Source organism: Perognathus longimembris, chromosome 17 (genome assembly GCF_023159225.1).
Source record: "Perognathus longimembris pacificus isolate PPM17 chromosome 17, ASM2315922v1, whole genome shotgun sequence".
Taxonomy (NCBI): domain Eukaryota; kingdom Metazoa; phylum Chordata; class Mammalia; order Rodentia; family Heteromyidae; genus Perognathus; species Perognathus longimembris.
In genome coordinates, this window is record NC_063177.1 from 27565043 (window position 1) to 27583444 (window position 18402).

The window sequence follows — 18402 nt, forward strand, 5'->3', positions numbered from 1 at the left end:
TTGTATTAAAAAGGACTAGGCTTCAGTGGCTGACACCTGTAATCCTAGCTAGTCAGGAGGCTAAGAAGTAAAGAACATAGCTCAAAGGCCTGGCATAAATGTCCATGAGATTCCTACCACCCTTTAAGTAGAGGCATAGCTAAGACAATAGAATGCCTGCCATGAACAAAACATTGAGAGCATATGGCCCTGAGTCCAAGTACATAAAACTAAACCCCATGAAGCCATTAGGAACTTCTCCCTTTCTGACATTATCTGAGATAAACTTCTCCATTAGCCTTTCCTGGTCCCACTTGATCTGAACTCTGTGCTGGATATGACGTGCCTACATTGCTTATCCTTTTGGTCCAGCCCTATTAAAAGAAGCAGAGAATGCCAAGCCAAAAAAAAAATCACTCTCATCTAGATTTCTGGTAGATCCTAAATGCCACAGAGACAGTTAAAATCCTCCTAAGCGGGATCAGGGGAGTTGAACTTGTTAGGTATAATCAAGTTGAGTTCCACTTCACAGAAACACAAGCTCATTCAAACCACTGACTTACTCACTAGTTTCCCCTACCTGGCTGGAGAGTAGAGGGAACAGGTGAACCAGAGCCAACCCTTTGCCAGGCACTCTCCATGGTTCCCTCCTCTGGTTACGCTGAGATGGCTGGCTGACATGTTGCACACTGCTGTCTACATTTTTAATATGGCACGGCAATGTGTCCTGAACATGTTAATCTTCTCAGAAAACGGTGCTAAAAGCAAGTAGGGATTCTGAAGAATGCTGGTGGTTGGTTAATAGATGGCTATGCTGAGGACAGTTGTTTTGAGGTGGGTGCTACAAGCTACACCAGAAGACAAAATGCTGCTGGGGTTTGGCTCTAGTGCCTGACTAGCAAGTACTAAGCCAAAAATCCCAGTACTGACACATTTACACACACACACACAAACACACACACAGCAGATTTCTTTTTTTTTGTAGAAAATCTCCCCTAGGAGCTACTGACTTTTGGCTGCTTCCAACATTGAAATGCACCCCAGTGCTTTTGTACCCAAGTGCAGCTGCAAGAAAGAGGGAAGCAGCTATTCTCTAGCTGCTGCCCAGACCTAAACAAACTCTCTTTTTCAGGACCTTGAAGCATCCCAAGGAAAATGCCCTTGAAATCTCCCAGGCACACACAACAGAGCAGGTCTGAGCTGTCTCAGAGCTTGGAGGAGGCAGTGTCCCAATGACACAGGCCCAGGTTTTGGACAACTGCCCAACATTGGGTCATAAAATGCCTCAGAGCTTCCAGACAGCAAAAGTTGTATGATGTGGCCACACCCATTTTTTTGCCAGCCTGTTCTCTTGCTACTTCCCCAGTGGGCCCTTTGCTCTAGTCAAAACAGACCACGTGCAATACTGCTTTTCACCAACTCTGCCACTACCAGGGAGGTGCCTCAGATAAGCTCCCCTTTGTAAGCCTCTCTGACTTCCCTAGGAAGAGGTACCACCAACACCCACATGGAGACTCCTCCTGTTCTGTCTTACTTTTCGCTTAGCATCCAACAGTGAAATCATCTGCTTATCTCTCTCCCTTACTAGGCTGTGAGCCCCCAGAGGCTCACAAGCCCTAGGCTATGCCTTCAATTTGTCCCTGAACCCCCAGAATATGACACAGTTGGTGTTTATTAAATGTTTATTCCATCCATATATCTATTTTCCTTTTTCATTACGGACATATAACTGACATAGAAAGCTACTGATCTGGTTTGTCCATCAAACTCAGCCTTCTTCCCCATCCCATTCTCAAGTGGACCCATGAGCAACCCCTGCTTTCTGTCCCTCATCTTAGTCCTGGGATTTTTTGGTACGTAAAATCGTATATAATGTGAGAGGTTTTAATCTAGCTTCTTTTAGTACTCATCCATGTTGGGCTATAATTCAGTGGTTCATTTCCTCTTATTGTGAAGTAGCATTCCTTTCTGTGGACATACCATATTTCAGTTATTTTCAGTATGCTCTGGACCCTTCCAACCCCGTGGCTCTAAAGGAGGAATAATCAGCTGTGTCATTCCCTAAGAAACATTTGCCAAGACCTTCAAGTTCAGAACTATGGGAAAACAAATCCTACAACAATAAGCACCCTCTGGATTATCAATGGTTAGGAATGCAAGGAGAGACAAGGTAGTAACACTTTCCAGTCTCCTCAGAAGGTTTGCTAAACAACCCTCTGGGCTAGAGAAAAAATACTAGATACTGTACCCATTTTTATCTAAAAAGTTAAGTTTCTTCAAGGCAAAGTAGTTCACACACACAATCCTAGCTATTCAGGAGCTGGGGCAAAAAAAAAAAAGTCGAAGCTCCATCTCAATAGAAGAAACTGGGGGCAGTGGCATGCATCTATCATCTCAGCTACATCTGGAAGCTTAAAATAGGATGATTGTAGTCTAGGTAGATGCCCAGGCAAAAGTGAGACCTTATTTCAAAATAACCAGTAACAGTATGGCTTAACATCATTAGAGCACCCCCCTGGAGGGCAGTACCAAAGGTGAACAGAGGACGGCTCATACTGCATGGGGTAACAATGGAAATCTGTCCTCTTTGCTAAAAGCATATGGAAAAGGGCTCTATGGTGCCAATAATAGGGCTGATCTGACTTTTTTTTAAAGAAGCCAAGAACTTTTTGTTATTCGTTTTTTGACAGGATCTCAGTAAGTAGCTCAGGTCTGCCATCTTCCTGCCTCAACTGCCCTGAAATCCTGAGCATTACAGGAATATACCATCACGCCCAGCTATCAATAAGCCTCCACAACTGCAGAACCAATCTCAATTTTAAGAATAAACAAAGTGCCCTAAAGAGTTTTAGCTACATCCTGAAGCTTATTCTATTGAGCAAACTGGCATTTGGCAACATTTTTATTATTATGGTTTAATATGATCATATGAAATCATTGCTTATGCAACAAAGAAGACATTCAATCACCTATCCTCCTTCAATAAGTTAAGAGTAAAGCCAGGTGTCTCATGACTGTAATCCTAGCTACTTAAGAGGCTGAGATCTGAGGATCACTGTTCAAAGCCAGCCCAGGTAAGAAAGTCTGTGGGACCACTAAAAATTCAGAAGTGGAACTGTGTGGGCCAAATGGTGCTAGCCTTGAGCCAAAAAACAGTTCAGGGTCAGCCCACAGGCCCTGACTTCAAGCCCCAAGCCAAGCACACACAAAAAAAGATTAAAAATTATTTTTCTCCCTTCCTATGTCTATGATATTCACATTACATAGCAGTGCATGTATATAGTCTATAAGGAAATACATGTATATTAGAGCCTATAGTTAAATGTTTGTTAACAGGCCATTGATCTGGAGGTTCCAGTTTGCTTTCCAGTTTGATCTAGCCTGACACAAGTCAGAAGTCCTACAGAGAGCCAGGAGTGAGGAGAAGGCACATGACAGAGAAGAGAATCTGGTCGGGCCCAGAGGTGGTTTCACAGGCAGGCTTGGTCTGTGTGAAAATCTTGGCAAAGGCCCACACTCTACAATAGATGCTGGGCCCAAGCAAGGCTATCATGGTGGCAACACCTCCCCAGATATCCTGAGAGGCAGTGTCTCCTTCAACCTCAGTTTCTTCAGCTTGGAACTCAGACCAGCTGAGGCAGAACTTCCTGAGGCAGAACTCTGGAAGCTTTTCTACCAGGCTTCTACTCTTGGGCCCCTGCCAAGTCCACATCCATGATGGAGAAAACAGCCACTGAGAATAACAGGCATCTTGCAAGTAGACACAGACAAGAATAGCTCCGGCTGGGTTGCTGTATCCTGTGGGGGCCTGGCCCAGCCTAGCACAACCTGGCACAGCCTGGTACTCCCTTGAGTAAGGGTGGTACCGAAGGTGGGGAGACTGAAAGGAAGTTAAGGAAGCAATTAAAATGAAGCAAACAGAATTGGAGACCAGGAGATGCCAAACAGACTGTCAGACACATTTGTTTGCTGTCATTACTGCCAGGCAACAAGGCAGTTCTTTTCCATGTTGTGTATCAACGAAGGCTGGTGTGCAGGCCTCCAGGAAAGGTTTTTGTTTTGCTGGTTGTTTTTTTTTTTTTTTAATAAACCACATAAAACTTTTCTTCTGTCCTTTAAAGTAAAGTAATAGTTCTAGGCCCAGCCCTTCCAGCCAGCTCAAAGGAGCGGAAAGGGCTTTGAGTTTCCTGTTTAGTAGCCAAAACCACTGGTTTCTGGCCCCTTTGAAAGTCTGGAAGGCAATAACTTTTTAAAGGGGGAGAATCACAGAGAACTGAGTATTTTGGGTAAGCAGAAGTAACAGAGAAAATACATGGATTCCTTCTACCATGGAGACAGATGCAAGGCACCAGCTTGTAGTCCTAATCACCTGAGTAGACTCAATAGCATGAAGGGCCCAGGAGGCCTGTGGGTCTCTCAGTGCAGGCCCCTGGTGATCTCTGGGAGGGCTTATCCTGATCAGCTGGGCATGGGAGCTGGAAGTGCACAGAGATGAGTGGTGCCTACCTGTCTAAGCAGCTGTGACATCTGGGAGCTAAATGACCCCTACAGATGTATGGAGGTATGAGGATCTAATCTTGGCATCAGAAGACTTTTTGCCTTCAACTTACTTGATCTTGGAAATTATTCAACCTCTCTCAGCCCCCACATCTTTTTCATCTGTAAATGACAATCATGATGATTCTGTTAGGAATAGTGAGTAAAACAAGGTAAATGAAGTGCAAGTCAAAATGTTCCTATCTTCCCCTTAGGCATTTCTAGGAGCTTAGGAAAGATATCAAAAAACTGGCTCTTATTCTAATATTTGTTTCTTCAGTGATCTCCTTTTGGTCCTATTATGACAAAAGGTAAAGCCTCTAGGATTTGTCTTCCTGGGCTGGCTTCAAACCATGATCCTCAGACCTCGACCTCCTGAATAGGCATTATATTACAGACATGATCTTTTGGCTCCTGGAAAACTTCTCTTTACAATTTGGTATCTTTGTAAAAATGAAGGGAAGAAGACCCAAGCTTTCTGGGACTCTTTCCAGCTTCCCTGGAAAAGCACTTGGCGCTTGCTCCTCCACTCAACCATTCCAAGGTACGGGATTAACTGCAAGGGCTTCAACGTGTCCCATTGCCAGGGATCTGACTCCTTGCTTTGCCATATATTAGCAGATAATTGCTCATACTTGTGAGCTGAGCAAGCCCATTAGCTTTTCTGGGCCTCAATTTCCAATCTTTAAATAGGCACACTGAAATAGTGCTCCTACACCAGTATTTTTGTTTTAAAAAATTAAATAACTGTGAATAGAAGTGCTTCATATACATCATGACTATACATTTGTTGTTAGAACTTGTGATGGGGGCCCAAGTGTGCTGGCACACATCTATAATCCCAGCACTTGGGAGACTGAGCTGGGAGGATCCAGGCTGAAGTGGGAAGATGGTGAATTAGCCAGCCTAGGTTATAGAGTGAGATTTTTATGTTAAACAAACAACCCCTTAGAATGGCATGAATGTTAAGAAGTTTCTGGGCCAACAGCTCAAATTATGACCCTAGCTATTTGGAAGGTGGTAGACTGAGGAATCATAGTTTGAGATCGGCTTAGGTGAAGAGTATGAGACCCCATTTCAACTAATTAGTAGCTAGGTATAGTAGCATGTACCTGCCACCCCGAACCACACGGAAGCACAAATAGGAGCTTCACAGCCCAGGCTAGTGTCTGGGAGTGTGGTTCAAGTGTCTGTCTAGCAAGTGTGAGGCCCTGAGTTCAATCCCCTGTGCCAACAAAAAAAACTATGGTGGTGGTAGTAGAGAACAGTTCAGCTCGGTGCAAAGTAGAAATGTTCTCTGACTATGGTTAACCTATGAGGTTTTCTAGGGGCAAAGGTGAAAACATGAGCAAAACCACAGGGATCCTGGTCGGGTTTCCAGCCTGGAGGAAGCATATGGAGAAAGTGAGAAAGTGATAATAAAGAACAGTGTTGCCTTCCAGAATTAGAACAGGAATGCAATTTAAAGAAACTGAATGTGTAGCTGAGAGGAAAGAAAATTAAAAGGGATTTCTTCCATTTTCTCTAAAATAAGAACAAGAGGAAATGGACTTAGCTGGAAATCCGAGACTTGGGTTAATTACAAAGGAAGAATTTCTTGGCTGTGACTTCCACACTGGGACATAGGTCACCAGAAAAACTGGGATAAAACAAGGTCATTGCATGTGCTTGGGACTTAACCAAAAGCTTCCACTTATCTAGCCCCTTGGAGCTGAGGAGTGGGCTAGTAGCAGAAGGATGGTTTGCTCTCAGCCCCTCCTTCCATCTATTTGGGAGATGGCAGATCACAGGTGATCTGAGGGACAGGGAAGGGACTGGCTTCTAAAGGAGGAAATATCTGCTGTCTGGAGTCATAAACTGCAAGGGCATGGTAGCATTCATGATCCCTGAAACTGTAAAAACAAAAGGTAGTGAAGACCTGGCAACCACATTTTATTATTGGAATGGGGATCTCTGGAACCTAAACCACTTAAGGAGCAGACTTTTCTTTCCAGTTCCTTTTTCTGTCAGCCTACATGACCTGTGTATTCTCAAGGTCTAGGGACAAAGGATGCTCCTTCCTGCTAGGCCCCACTTCCTTGTGATACAATGTCTGTTTGTTTCAGTGCAGAGGATGCAAGCTCTGGAGCCTGCAAGGCTTTGGCCCCAGTCCTTAACTAGCTGTGTTACCCTGGGCTTCAGGGTCCCACATACATAAGGGGAAACACTGCTTATTCCATAATGGCATATTCTTGAGGGATGCTGTGATTAAGTCCCTCACTCATTACAAGTGTTTCATAAACGTTTCCCTTCCCATCCACACTGTTTTCATGATTTCGAATGGGAACTGTGTGGCTCATGTCAAGGGACATGTCTAGTCCCCCTCAAGTTCCAGACCCCATGGGCTCTTCTCCTAGCTCTCTTGAGGGCCACAGATGGACTTGTTCTCTGTTGAACTGAAAGCAGGATAAGTCTCAAGTGTGTGGCAGTGAGTTAGGATGGCAGATGCCAATGTAAACATGCAGCCAGTGGGAAAACAGATGCTGCCAGCTCAACATTCTGCATTATCTCCTCCCTCTCCAATGCAAGGCTTGGAACACACACATTCTTCAGTAGGATAAAGAATGGAGGATGCCTACAGCCAGATATCTCCCCAACCCTTACAGAACAAAGGCTGCCATGTCACTCACTCCGTCAGTTCAAGGAGGCTTGGCTTCAGAGTTACAAACTGGTGTTGTGGAATCAGGATGTAATTGCAGCCAGCCATTACTATCTGGGCCCTTTGTAGTTCAGATATGCAACTAACACATTAAGAGGAGCTCAAAATTCTCCCCAAACCATCAGGACCTTGCCAACAATTGAGTTGCTATTGTTTAAAAAGATCATGCAAACAACTATGTCTAGGAAGTGCAAACACCAACTTTCTGATGATGTATAGTTCAGTCTGTACTATACTCCTGTTCCAGAAACCAATGGGACACTGACAAAGGAAAAGGTCTTTATAATACAAACTGTCAAAGGAGCCAGTGGACTAAGAACCACAGTAAGTCCTTCCTTACAACCAACCTAAGCAGAAAGACCAGAGAAAGCCACCTTTCAAGACTGGAACCACACGCCACATTAGTGGTTACTATAAATAAATATTTTCTAGTAAGTGGAGACTTAATAGATGAGATTAAGGATACTCAATATGATTGAAAACTGAATCTGGGCTGGTGGCTCACACCTGTAATGCTACCTATTCAGGAGGCTGAGATCTGAGGATGGCTATTCAAAGCCAACTCTATCAGGAATGAGACTTTTTCTCCATTTAACCAGAAAACCAAAAGTGGAACTGTGCCTCAAAGTGGTAGAGGTTCTAGCCTTGAGCAGAAAAGTTCAGGGACAGCTCCAAGACCCTGAGCTCAAGCCCCATGACTGGTTTAAAAAACCTGAAATTATAACTGTAATAGCTGACATTCCTATGGTGCTTACTTAGTGCCAGGCAAAATTCAAACTATAGTTCAATATAGACATAAAAAGGCAAGTGCTGGTGGCTCGAGCCTGTAATCCTACTCTGAATAAGCTGAGATCTGAAGATCCCAGTTCCAAGCCAGCCCAGGAAAACAAATCTGTGAGACTTTCATCTTCAACTAAAGAGCAAAATACCAGAAGTAGAGGTGTGGCTCAAGGGGTAGAGTTCCAGCCTTGAGCAAGGAAAATTAAGGAGCAGTGTCCAGGTCGAGTTCAAACCTTAGTACTGTACACACACACATCATCATCATCATCATCATCATCATCATCATCATCATCATCATCATCATCGGCTAAGAAACATACCTGGAATCACACAGCCAGTAGTTAACAGAAATGCTAGCCATATGATTCCAAAGCCTAGGGATGATTAAAGATGGATAACAAGGGAATAATCCAAGTAACTTCCTAGAAAGAAGAGAAGCTTAACAGAATAGACAAAAAACAAAGATAGGGATGTACAAAACATTTTCACACAAAATAAAGAAAATAAAAAAAAACATTTTCACATACATTGACTTCACCTCCAAACAACAGAGAAGTGAAGCACAGAGCTATAAGAGAAACTTCCAAGTTTATACAACTTCTAAGTTCAAGACCTAAGCCTAAGGCTTTGACTTCAAACACCAAGATTTTTCTAGATGGTATTCCTTTGGAAGACCTGCCTTTCTAACTAAGAAGAAAGGATCAATCTGTCAGAACTGATGAAAATATTGTAGGCTAACCAAACTCCCTATTTACTTAGCAACTGTCTAAATTTCATTCTCTTGCTCAAATAGGTTTACCTTCAAGGATGATACCAGACAGTTAAAGATTTGAGGATGATATGCTTCAATGGAAATTAATGAATCTGAATTATGGTTTAACAAGTAAATAGCTCACTAAAAATTATGTTCAGCAGAGTTTGGTCACTACCAAATGAATAAATGATTATTTCACAACCCTTGGGAAAAAATAATTCAAGGCTGAGACCTTTCAGCTAAAAAGCTCCTTAAATTGCTTCTTTCTTTGGCATCTGGCAAAGAATGATTAGAAGTCTGCTTGGAGCTGTAGAGAGAAATGTAATCACAGTCCACTGAAATCTCATTCAGTGAGTTGAGGTCTGGCTAGCAAGGATGACCTCAAAACAGAGCATGACTTCATCTTGATTCTTGTTTGAATTTTATAGATTCATGACCATGAAGGGTGAAGGACCCTAGCTTAGACCAACCACTTACCTGAGCATAGCTTTTGCCTGCATTGCTACTCCTTATATGAGCTGAGTTCTGTCATCTGATAGCTTCTACCTTTAGATCCTTTGATGCCAGAACTCTAAGTTACAGACTAATACCCTCTTGCCCACAAGTTTCCTTTAGAAAGGCTAAATACCTGCCAGTTAAGACACTTAAGAATTATATACAGAATGATCCCATTAAATTCCATCATCTAGTAGTACCACTATGATGTTTGCACAATGAAGAATCTTCTAGGGCTGGGGATATGGCCCAGTGGCAAGAGTGCTTGTCTTGTATACATGAGGCCCTGGGTTCAATTCCCCAGCACCACATATGCAGAAAATGGCCAGAAGCTGCGCTGTGGCTCAAGTGGCAGAGTACTAGCCTTGAGCAAAAAGAAGCCAGGGACAGTGCTTAGGCCCTGAGTCTAAGCCCCAGGACTGCCCCCCCCCCCCCAAAAAAAAGAATCTTCTAGTGATACATTACTGTGACTAAATCACCATCATTAGGCAACTAATTACTGCAATTGGATGAACTGGATTCAACTGGTCCTTTCTCTGTCCTGTGCTTAGTGATGTCACACCTCAGATCAGCTTCCTCGGCAGTAAAAAAAAAAGGGGGGGGTGGCAATATCCTTTTTTTTTTACTAGTCTCTTCCAATTTTCCACGGGTGGTATGGCTTACATCTCTTTGATCATGCTCTCAGCCTTTTGTTCTCCTGGAGATGCTCAAAGCACGTAACCTTATTAGGATGACTCATTAGGCTGCAAGTTAGTTTTACCAACTAAAGGAGGTTGGTTAACATGTTCTCTACCATTATGGCAGTTGTCAAAGCTTGAAGTGTATTAGAATATTTCCACTAGCAACCTGTGTATTCACACACCCGCAGGGACTGGATTTATAGACTATGCAGTAATGAATTATGGAGGAAGAAATATTACTTAAGAGGATCATAGAGAAATCACAGCCAAAGAGCCTTAGAGGAAAGAGCAAGGAGCATGTCACAAAGACTGGGCACTGGTGATAGCTGGTACTTCCTCTAGAAATGGAACAATATTGGGTCAGAATAACCAGCCTGTCTACTACCACCCTGCCAGGTGAGGCTGGGTAACTTGCCTCTAACTAGGAGGATGTCCTTGGACAGAACCCTGATGCCCTGAATTGCAATTGCATCATCTGTGAAATGAAGGGGTTGAGCAACGCCTCTTCCAAAGGAAAGGGAACATTCTAGGAGTCCATGTCCCCAAGAGAACAGCCGCCTTGTGCACTAAATGAACATTTGACTCAGTTAGACTTACTGTTTATGTATAGTTAAAAAAATAGGTCTTCTCTATTCATCAACTCTTCTATTCTATCTGATGATTCAAGATTCTTATGGTCAAGATGTAGAAACTTAAATCCCTTCTACATTTCTGGTGTTCAACCTTCCTCGGCTAACACAAAAACACTGTCATTGTGAAATATTGAGAACTAGAAAACTATTTCCTGGACAAAGACACACACAAAGTGTTGTCAACCTACTGCAATCTATGACAGTAAAGAATAAGGCAGAAAAATCTAAACAGATAATGGTAAGAGAATGTCTCAGAATCTTACGGTGTGGTTAGATAAACAAATACTGTGCCTCAATGAATTAGAAAGCAACAACTATTTACTGTACAGCTGTCAAACCCGAAACCTGGTCGGCACCATTGAGGACATAGCTTGTTATCTCTGCTCAGAGAGATGTCCATGAAAACCAGAAGACAGGATTAAAAATATGCCAGGAATAGGACAATATGATCACAATAAGTTAGGGAAATTGGAGTCTGGAGAAGATGGGTGGGGCTGGAGAGGCTAGGAGCACCGTGTATAGGCTGGTTCTAGCAGAATGCTTTCCTTGGAAAGAAAGTTAAGGTTGAAGAAGACCAGCCCAGATAACCTATCTTGAGAGATGGAAGAGTCTATGTATTGCCAATACGAACTCCTCTATTCCCACCTCATCCTTATGTGAGAATAGTATTTTAGTAAATCAAAGTGGTCCAAATGGATGTTTAAAACATTAATATTTATCTACTCTTGTTGTCTTGGTCTCCCAAGAACAGGGATTACAGAATCTTACATTTTCTATAGCTTGATGACCTGGGGTATTATAGACCATCTTTCCTCTTAATTCTGTCAATAAACCAGGGGGATAGGCAGGTAGTATTATCTGCATTTTTCAAGTGAGGAAGGGCAGACAGCAGATGGGACTACGGTCACTCCTATAATCCAGATCTCAAATCACTCCAGCCCTTTCAGCCATCTGCATACTTCATTCCCTGAGCACTGTCTACTGTGTATACATCTAAACATGGGGCACTAGCCACTAACCTTCCCTTACTGATGGGATTGAGAGCGTGTGGGATCCTTAACAGAAGGGCAGTAAATCTGAAAGTAGAACTTGTTCATTTTTAAACAAGGACCAGCCAGTTGGACCAAGCAGTGGGTGTTTCCATGAAAATTCCATCACTTTCATGTTGCTCCACGAGCTAAGCCCAGCCAGGATTGCAAGCCATGGTATTTTGCAGCCAGCTAAAGAGTCTTTGATTAGGTCTAGAGAGGGACTCAATTAGCATCATGGAAACACAGAGCAGATTTCAGAAAGGAAAGGTCAGCCACAAGCCCCAGCATTTGCTATCAGCCATCTGCCAAGCAGGAAGTACTACTCAGATCTATTTTTAATCATCTTCCCTAGGCTAGGGCTCCTGGGAGAATGTTGAGGACAGGGTTATTCCAACACAAACATTTAGTGGCTACCTTTCTGTACACATTTTTAAACAGTCTCTGGATACTCAAGATCAACTTACATATATAGAGAGAGGTTCTGTCACTCTGACAGACAAGGTTATCATTGAAAGAAAGCCATGGGTGGGGATCACTCCTTAGCGAAATGACCTGTGGCTGTCTGGAATATCAACTAACTGTACATACCTTGACAATCCCCAGAACTAAACCCTAGGTATTTACTTTGCTTGCAAGTGCCAGGGAAGAGATAAGAGTCTGCCCCCGGAATACAAAGCCCCTCCCCCAAAGAAGCAAGACAGGCAAAGGGATCCTTGTACAATCTTCCCTGTTCCTCCTGTCTTAATTTCATATGTCTAGCGCCTCAGAGAAAGGTAAATTAAAACCAGTTCAGCTGGGCAGTAACCTCATTTATTACTCAATTTATGGAATTGCTAAAGAACAGGGAGAAGTTTCATCTGAATTCCCAAGGACCCAGCATCCTGTATGTACTGTGGCTGGCCCATTCAAACACAGGAACATTTTGTCCACTAGTTTCTCGCCCTCTCCTGTCTCAGTAGCAGTCATGTCTCAGCTCAATCCAGCCCAAGAAATGAGACATCTCGGAAAGGTTTGGACCAGGCATATGGCACAGCCAAAATAGCTTATTCAGAAACAGAGCCTGGCTCAAGCAGCCCCTACATTCTCCTGGCCCACACATGGAACAGAGTTTCCTTGTCCCTTGATGCTCACAAACTTTCAACCTTCAATTTCCACCTTAAGGTAAAAAGCCTAAGCATATGTGTACAACTGGATGCCAGCCACACCAAGTTCCCTTTGCCAGTAAAGGCCTGGGGCCAGGCAGTTAGCCACCACCCAGACCTGCCCCGCCCAACACCACCCAGGGGATCTGCAGGGCCCACAGGCTTACAAAAGGGTGACCACTTCTCCACGGTCCCTCCCTCTCCTCTCCTCTTAGAGATTTAGGTGCCAGTGAGCAGCCAGTGGGAAAGCTAAGCTGAAAGGGCACCTTGGCTGCTGTAGGTTCACTGCCTGAGGATGTGAAATAAGAGACCGGGTATTTGAGGCAACTTAACACCAGCTCCAGAGGAGCCAGAGGACAGGGTAGGAAAGAACTGAATAGATAGGCCAGCTCTTCACTGGAGTGCACCCCCCCACCCCACCCCCACCTTTGGCTAGGGGCTGGAATCCTCCTCTTTCACTCTTCCCCAGTGACAGGGAACTCTGCTCCACAGGCCTCTGATTTAAAAAAAAAAAAGCCATTGCACAGGGTCACTCTCTGACCCAGTTGGACCACAAATAAGAGCTTCTGAGCCCTGCTGACTCCCAAGTTCCTCTTCTAGTCTGGTTTCGAGAGAGAGAAGGGAGTTAATCAACAAACAGTTTAAGAAAGGATAACTCTGCCCCTACTGAGGTTCACCCTGCTCTATCCTCTATCCCTCCTGTCATGGCTCTAGGTGCCAGAATGCCAGCCTCTCCTCCCCCCCCCCCCCCCAGACAGAGCAGAAGCAAACTTGGCTGTCATGTTTGGTCTAAATCCCAAGAAGAGGGGGTTCCCAGATTTCAGGGGAAGGACCAAGAGAAAGCACTATGCTGAGTTGCTTGGCTAATTCTGGGCCAAGATTTAGGCTGTATAAGAGGTAGATATTGCGGTCACATCTGCAATCCCTAGCTTTGACATTTTGTATCTAATGTTTTGGTCAACTCAGTCTATCTAAACCTTACTTTCCACATCTGAAAATGGGGGCAACAGAGGTATATTGCTCTCTGGATTGTCATAAGGAAAAATATGTGGTTCAGGAATGGAGGCATGGCTCAAATGGCACAGCATCTGCTGCCTACCAAGTGTAAGGCACTTGTTGAAACCCTAGTACCATCACCAAAAAAAGTGGCCCATGATGACTGTTTTCATCAGTATAGGTAGGGATAAGGCTCCAAAGAGCTGTTTCTACTTTTAAGTAGATGTCATTCAAAACCATGCTCTGAGCCTCCAGCAAGTTACCCTGAATAGGGCTGGCCGGTGGAATCGACCATGGGAACAATGGTGCCTACAATAGGTATCTGCCAAGGACTGAAAACACAGGCCCTACAGTAGTGACTCCCAGTTATTAGTATTAGTTATATCACAACAGGATAGGTAGGAGTAGTTAAAAATATCTCCAGCCAGGCATGGTAATGTACACTTATAACACTTATAATCCCAGCACTCAGGAGGTAGAGACAGGAAGATAATTCCAGTTTCAAGATAGCCTAGGCAACAGAGGAAGACACTTTCTTTATAAAAAAAATTTAGGGGCTGGGAATATGGCCTAGTGGGTAGAGTGCTTGCCTAGCATGCATGAAGCCCTGTGTTCAATTCCTCAGCACCACATTAATAGAAAAAGCCAGAAGTGGCACTGTGGCTCAAGTGGTAGAGTGCTAACCTTGAGCAGAAAGAAGCCAGGGACAGAGCCCAGGACCTGAGTCCCAAACCCTAGGACTGGCAAAAGAAAAAAACAGCCAGGCACTGGTGGATCATGCCTGTAATCTTAGCTACTCAGGAGGCTGAGATCTGAGGATTGCAGTTCAAAGCCAGCCTGGGCAGGAAAGTATGTGAGACTCTTATCTCCAATTAACCACCAGAAAACTAGAAGTCACACTGTGGCTCCAGTGGTAGAAAGCTAGCCTTGAATTGAAGAGCTCAGGGACCGCACCCAGGCCCAGAGTTCCAAGCCCCACAACTGACAAAAAAAAAAGTAGATATGAACTACGTTGCTGAAATTCAGGATAATTTAAAAATTAATCATCTAGTTTTTCTGATTATATGACTTTTTACATTTGTTTCTATACTGACAAATATAAGGTAGGAAGAATTTTTCATTCATCAAGATTTAGAATTTTACAAAGTGTTACAAAATAAAAATGAAGGAGAGACTTAAGTACTGGATGGTGTTTTTGTTTTTGGGGTTTTGTTTTGTTTTGTTTTAGGCCCTGAGTTCAAGCCCCAGGACTGGCAAAATAATAATAATAATAATAATAATAATAATAATAATAATAAAATGGAAAAAAAATACAAAAAGCCCTAGCAGAGCTGGGCTAGGGTTAAACAAGCCTGAAAGACAGGCGGTTGCTCACTACTGAATTGCTAGCGCTGTACCTGTAGGATCCTGAGTCCTAGGTGACTTGACCTATCACAATCAAATCTGCCAGGTAAGAGTCTTTGGGGAGAGCTGCCTTGTTATTTCAGGTAACGCTAATATTCTGATAAGACTTGGGAGCCCAGGAATCTGTTTTCTGATCCAATTTTGACTACTTTTCAGGCTCTAAACAACATGAAGACTATATCACAGTAATTTCCCTATTAGATTCCCTATTGTTCCCTGTTCCAAACCTCATGGCTACACCAAAAACCATCTGAATTCCTTTTTTTTCCATCTAAATTCTTTAACTCAGTTCATCCTTCAAAATAGTAGTGGAGCTGCAATTACCAGCTTTCAACAAAAGCCTCAGTGAATTAAGCCAGGGAAGTCAAGCAAGACAGTGTCCAGACTTCAGGGAGCTTATACAGGCCACCTCTCAGAGTTCTGGCTATTCATTGTTTACCAATGATTTACCTGCTCGCTGCTGAGCTGGAGGCATCACCAGGGACAGACCAAGCCTGATTACTAATTAATTATAAACAGCATTGGCACATTATCAATGCTTATTCATTGTGGTACAGTATCAACATTGCTATTCACATGAAGCTCCAGGATATATAGTTTATAGAAGCCAGACAGCTGATTTTCCAAAAGAGGCCATGCTACAATAGTCTCATCCAATCTCAATCAAATCCTATCACTCCTTGGCTTAAATCACCTCTAGTTCCTACACCTCACAGGATGAGTCTAAACTCCTTAGCTGTACCTTCTATGCCCTGTATGATCCACTCTTACTGGCCTCTTGCACCCCATTGGCTTCTTGGTCCCCTAAACCTGGCACACCGTGATTCCCTGAGCTTGAGCTCTGTCTCTGCTCTGAGCCATCTACTTAGTGAGTTTACCTTCTGTTCTTTGCCCTCACATTATCCTGATCATCTGTGTACCCACATTTAATAATAACCCATCCATTTGCCTTTCATGCTCAATCATAAGCCACCAACAAGGAGTGTATTGTGGCCTATCTCAGTAGCCCTAATGTCTCAATATGTCAAATGACATGTGACTTGTCCAACAACACACTGAAAACTCAGTGCAAAAGCAGTCTGTCATTCCAGGCTTTGAAGATGGCATCATTGACTGCACCCCACCCCCAACCCAGTTTTCCCATTGGAGATTACAGAAAACTGTGGACTCTAACTTACAGTAGGAACCCATAGACACTAAGTTGCTGAGGTTGAATGGAGTCTGGATGGTGGCATGAATTCTCTATGCAGCTAATTTGACATCAGCGGGTCATCAATTATAACCTGTCCATTAGTACAGTGCCTTAGCCACTCCACTACCCATACCAAATGCAGCCACCAAGTCCAGTGGAGATGCCTCTGGAAATCACATAAACCCATTTCTCCAGCACCCACTTCATTAACAGTCAATTCAATCAGCCAACCTAGGAATTAACAAACAAGCCCAAGGCCAAACTAGGCCTCTCACCTATTTTGTAAAGAAAATTTCACTGGAATACAGCCATAATTGTTTGTTTGAACATTCTCTGCAGAAGTTTTGTCAGGAGACTATATATCCAGCAATGTCTAAAATATTTACTATCTGGCCTTTACAGCAAAAAAAGAAAATTGGATCTAGCCCAAAGAACTAGGAATTAAGACTCCAAGCAGCCTTTTTCTCCTACCATGGTAGGGGCTGCTCTTGCCCTGCAAGTTTAGTGGAACAACTGGCTTTTAAATGAAGTCATTTCTTTTTTTAGCCCTGGTTAACAGGCCTGGGATCCAGAGATGTTGCCTGTCAGACACAGGCAGGAGCCTGAAACACCTAGCACATGATGGTGCCTAATAGTGCTCAATAAATGTTTATTGAATAAATAAAGAAATGGGAAGTGATCCAGTCTGGGCCCTGAACAAAAGTCCATCCTCCCTCTGGAGTTTCAAGGTGACCAGTCACACAGGTGGCTGGCAGCAGCCTGGTGACCTAGATGTGTCAGACCTTATCTTATCGGCTTTCCTCCTTCCTTATGTACTTAGCCAGTGCCTTCCCCCACCATGCCCAGGGCTCACTGGCCTGTTGTTTTTATAGCAAAGCAGACAGGCAGGGAGGAGCTTTCCTCCCCCACAGATATATTTTGCTTTCCTTTTTTTTCCCCTGCTGAGCAGAGGATGAGAGGAAAACAAGGGAACTTGAAGCATGCAGAAGCTCCATCAAGTCTGGTTTCACCTGTTCCTTTCGCTCCCCAGGTTTCCTAAGTGAACTGGCTGGAGAAAACTGTAAAGGCCTCCTCACAGCTCTACCTGATAACCGGAATATTCTGCATGGAAAGAGGCTGTTGGGGGTATACAGTGGAGGAGCTTCTTTAGACAGACTAGAAAAGCCATCACCCCAGGGTGAGAGGCCCTGGCCCTGATTACACACACAATGCACCCCAAGGACACAGAAAGAATAACTATGGTTAGGTTTACCCACTAGCTGGGTTGAAGTGGCAGGAGTGGCAGGAATAAAAGCTGAGTACATTTGAGCATGTTATGAAAGGACACCCAATGACAAGCAATATGGAAATACTAAGTTCTCAGCTGGGCCACAGACATAGCTGTAAGTCAGGATCCACATCTGTGCTGTGCCGCACCCCCTTCTTCAGAGGCTGGTGCCCAGTGGTGCTACTTAGTGGGTACAAGCTCAGTGAGGACAGAGAGCCTGGGGCCAGAGGTTTCCCTGAGTTCTTTTTTTTTTTTTTCCCCTTTGGTTCAGTGAAAGTGCTCACTACCACTTGAGCCATGCCTCCTGCGGTGCTGTCTGCTTCATCAAGGACTTGCTTTTCGGTTGGTCCTCTCATGCAGCTGTGTGGTAAACAGGCTACTGTGAATGTTCTTGGTGGCCCACTCCCACAAGGGAGGAAAAGAAGCTCTGTGGTTCCCAAGATAATTTCCTTTTGGCATCATAAATTGTTCCTTTAAAGACCCGAGAGAGAGAGAGAGAGAGAGAGAGAGAGAGAGAGAGAGAGAGAGAGAGAGAGAGAGAGAGAGAGAGAGAGAGAGACAGAGAGAGAGAGAGAGAGAGAGAGAGAGAGAGTATGGGGTGGGGGGAGGTACCACCTGCTCTTTCCCTGACATCACTGTGGTCTGGAAGGGAGGGAGTTTATGGACTGATTAGATGTTGCTGTTGTTTTTAGCAGCAGCTGGTGGAGCCATCTCCTCCTCTCTTCCTCTCCTCCTTCCCCTCCTCCTCTGAGTCACTATCCTGCCAACAGCCACAGACTGGGGAGGGGAGGGGAGTTTCAGGGCCCTGACCTCAAG

General features: G+C 44.0%; 1 protein-coding gene and 1 long non-coding RNA gene across 3 annotated transcripts in view; both read right to left on the reverse strand.

Annotated features, from left to right (window-relative positions):
* The window catches only part of Ypel2 (yippee like 2), a 57315-nt gene that overhangs the window by 8467 nt on the left and 30446 nt on the right, over nt 1-18402 (reverse strand). The gene's annotated exons all lie outside the window — the stretch shown is intronic.
* Nucleotides 60-16531, reverse strand: LOC125365218. Its single transcript, XR_007213671.1, has 3 exons — nt 16518-16531; nt 13664-13672; nt 60-612 (listed from the first exon to the last, which is right to left on the reverse strand). It is a non-coding gene; the product is annotated as an uncharacterized LOC125365218 (long non-coding RNA).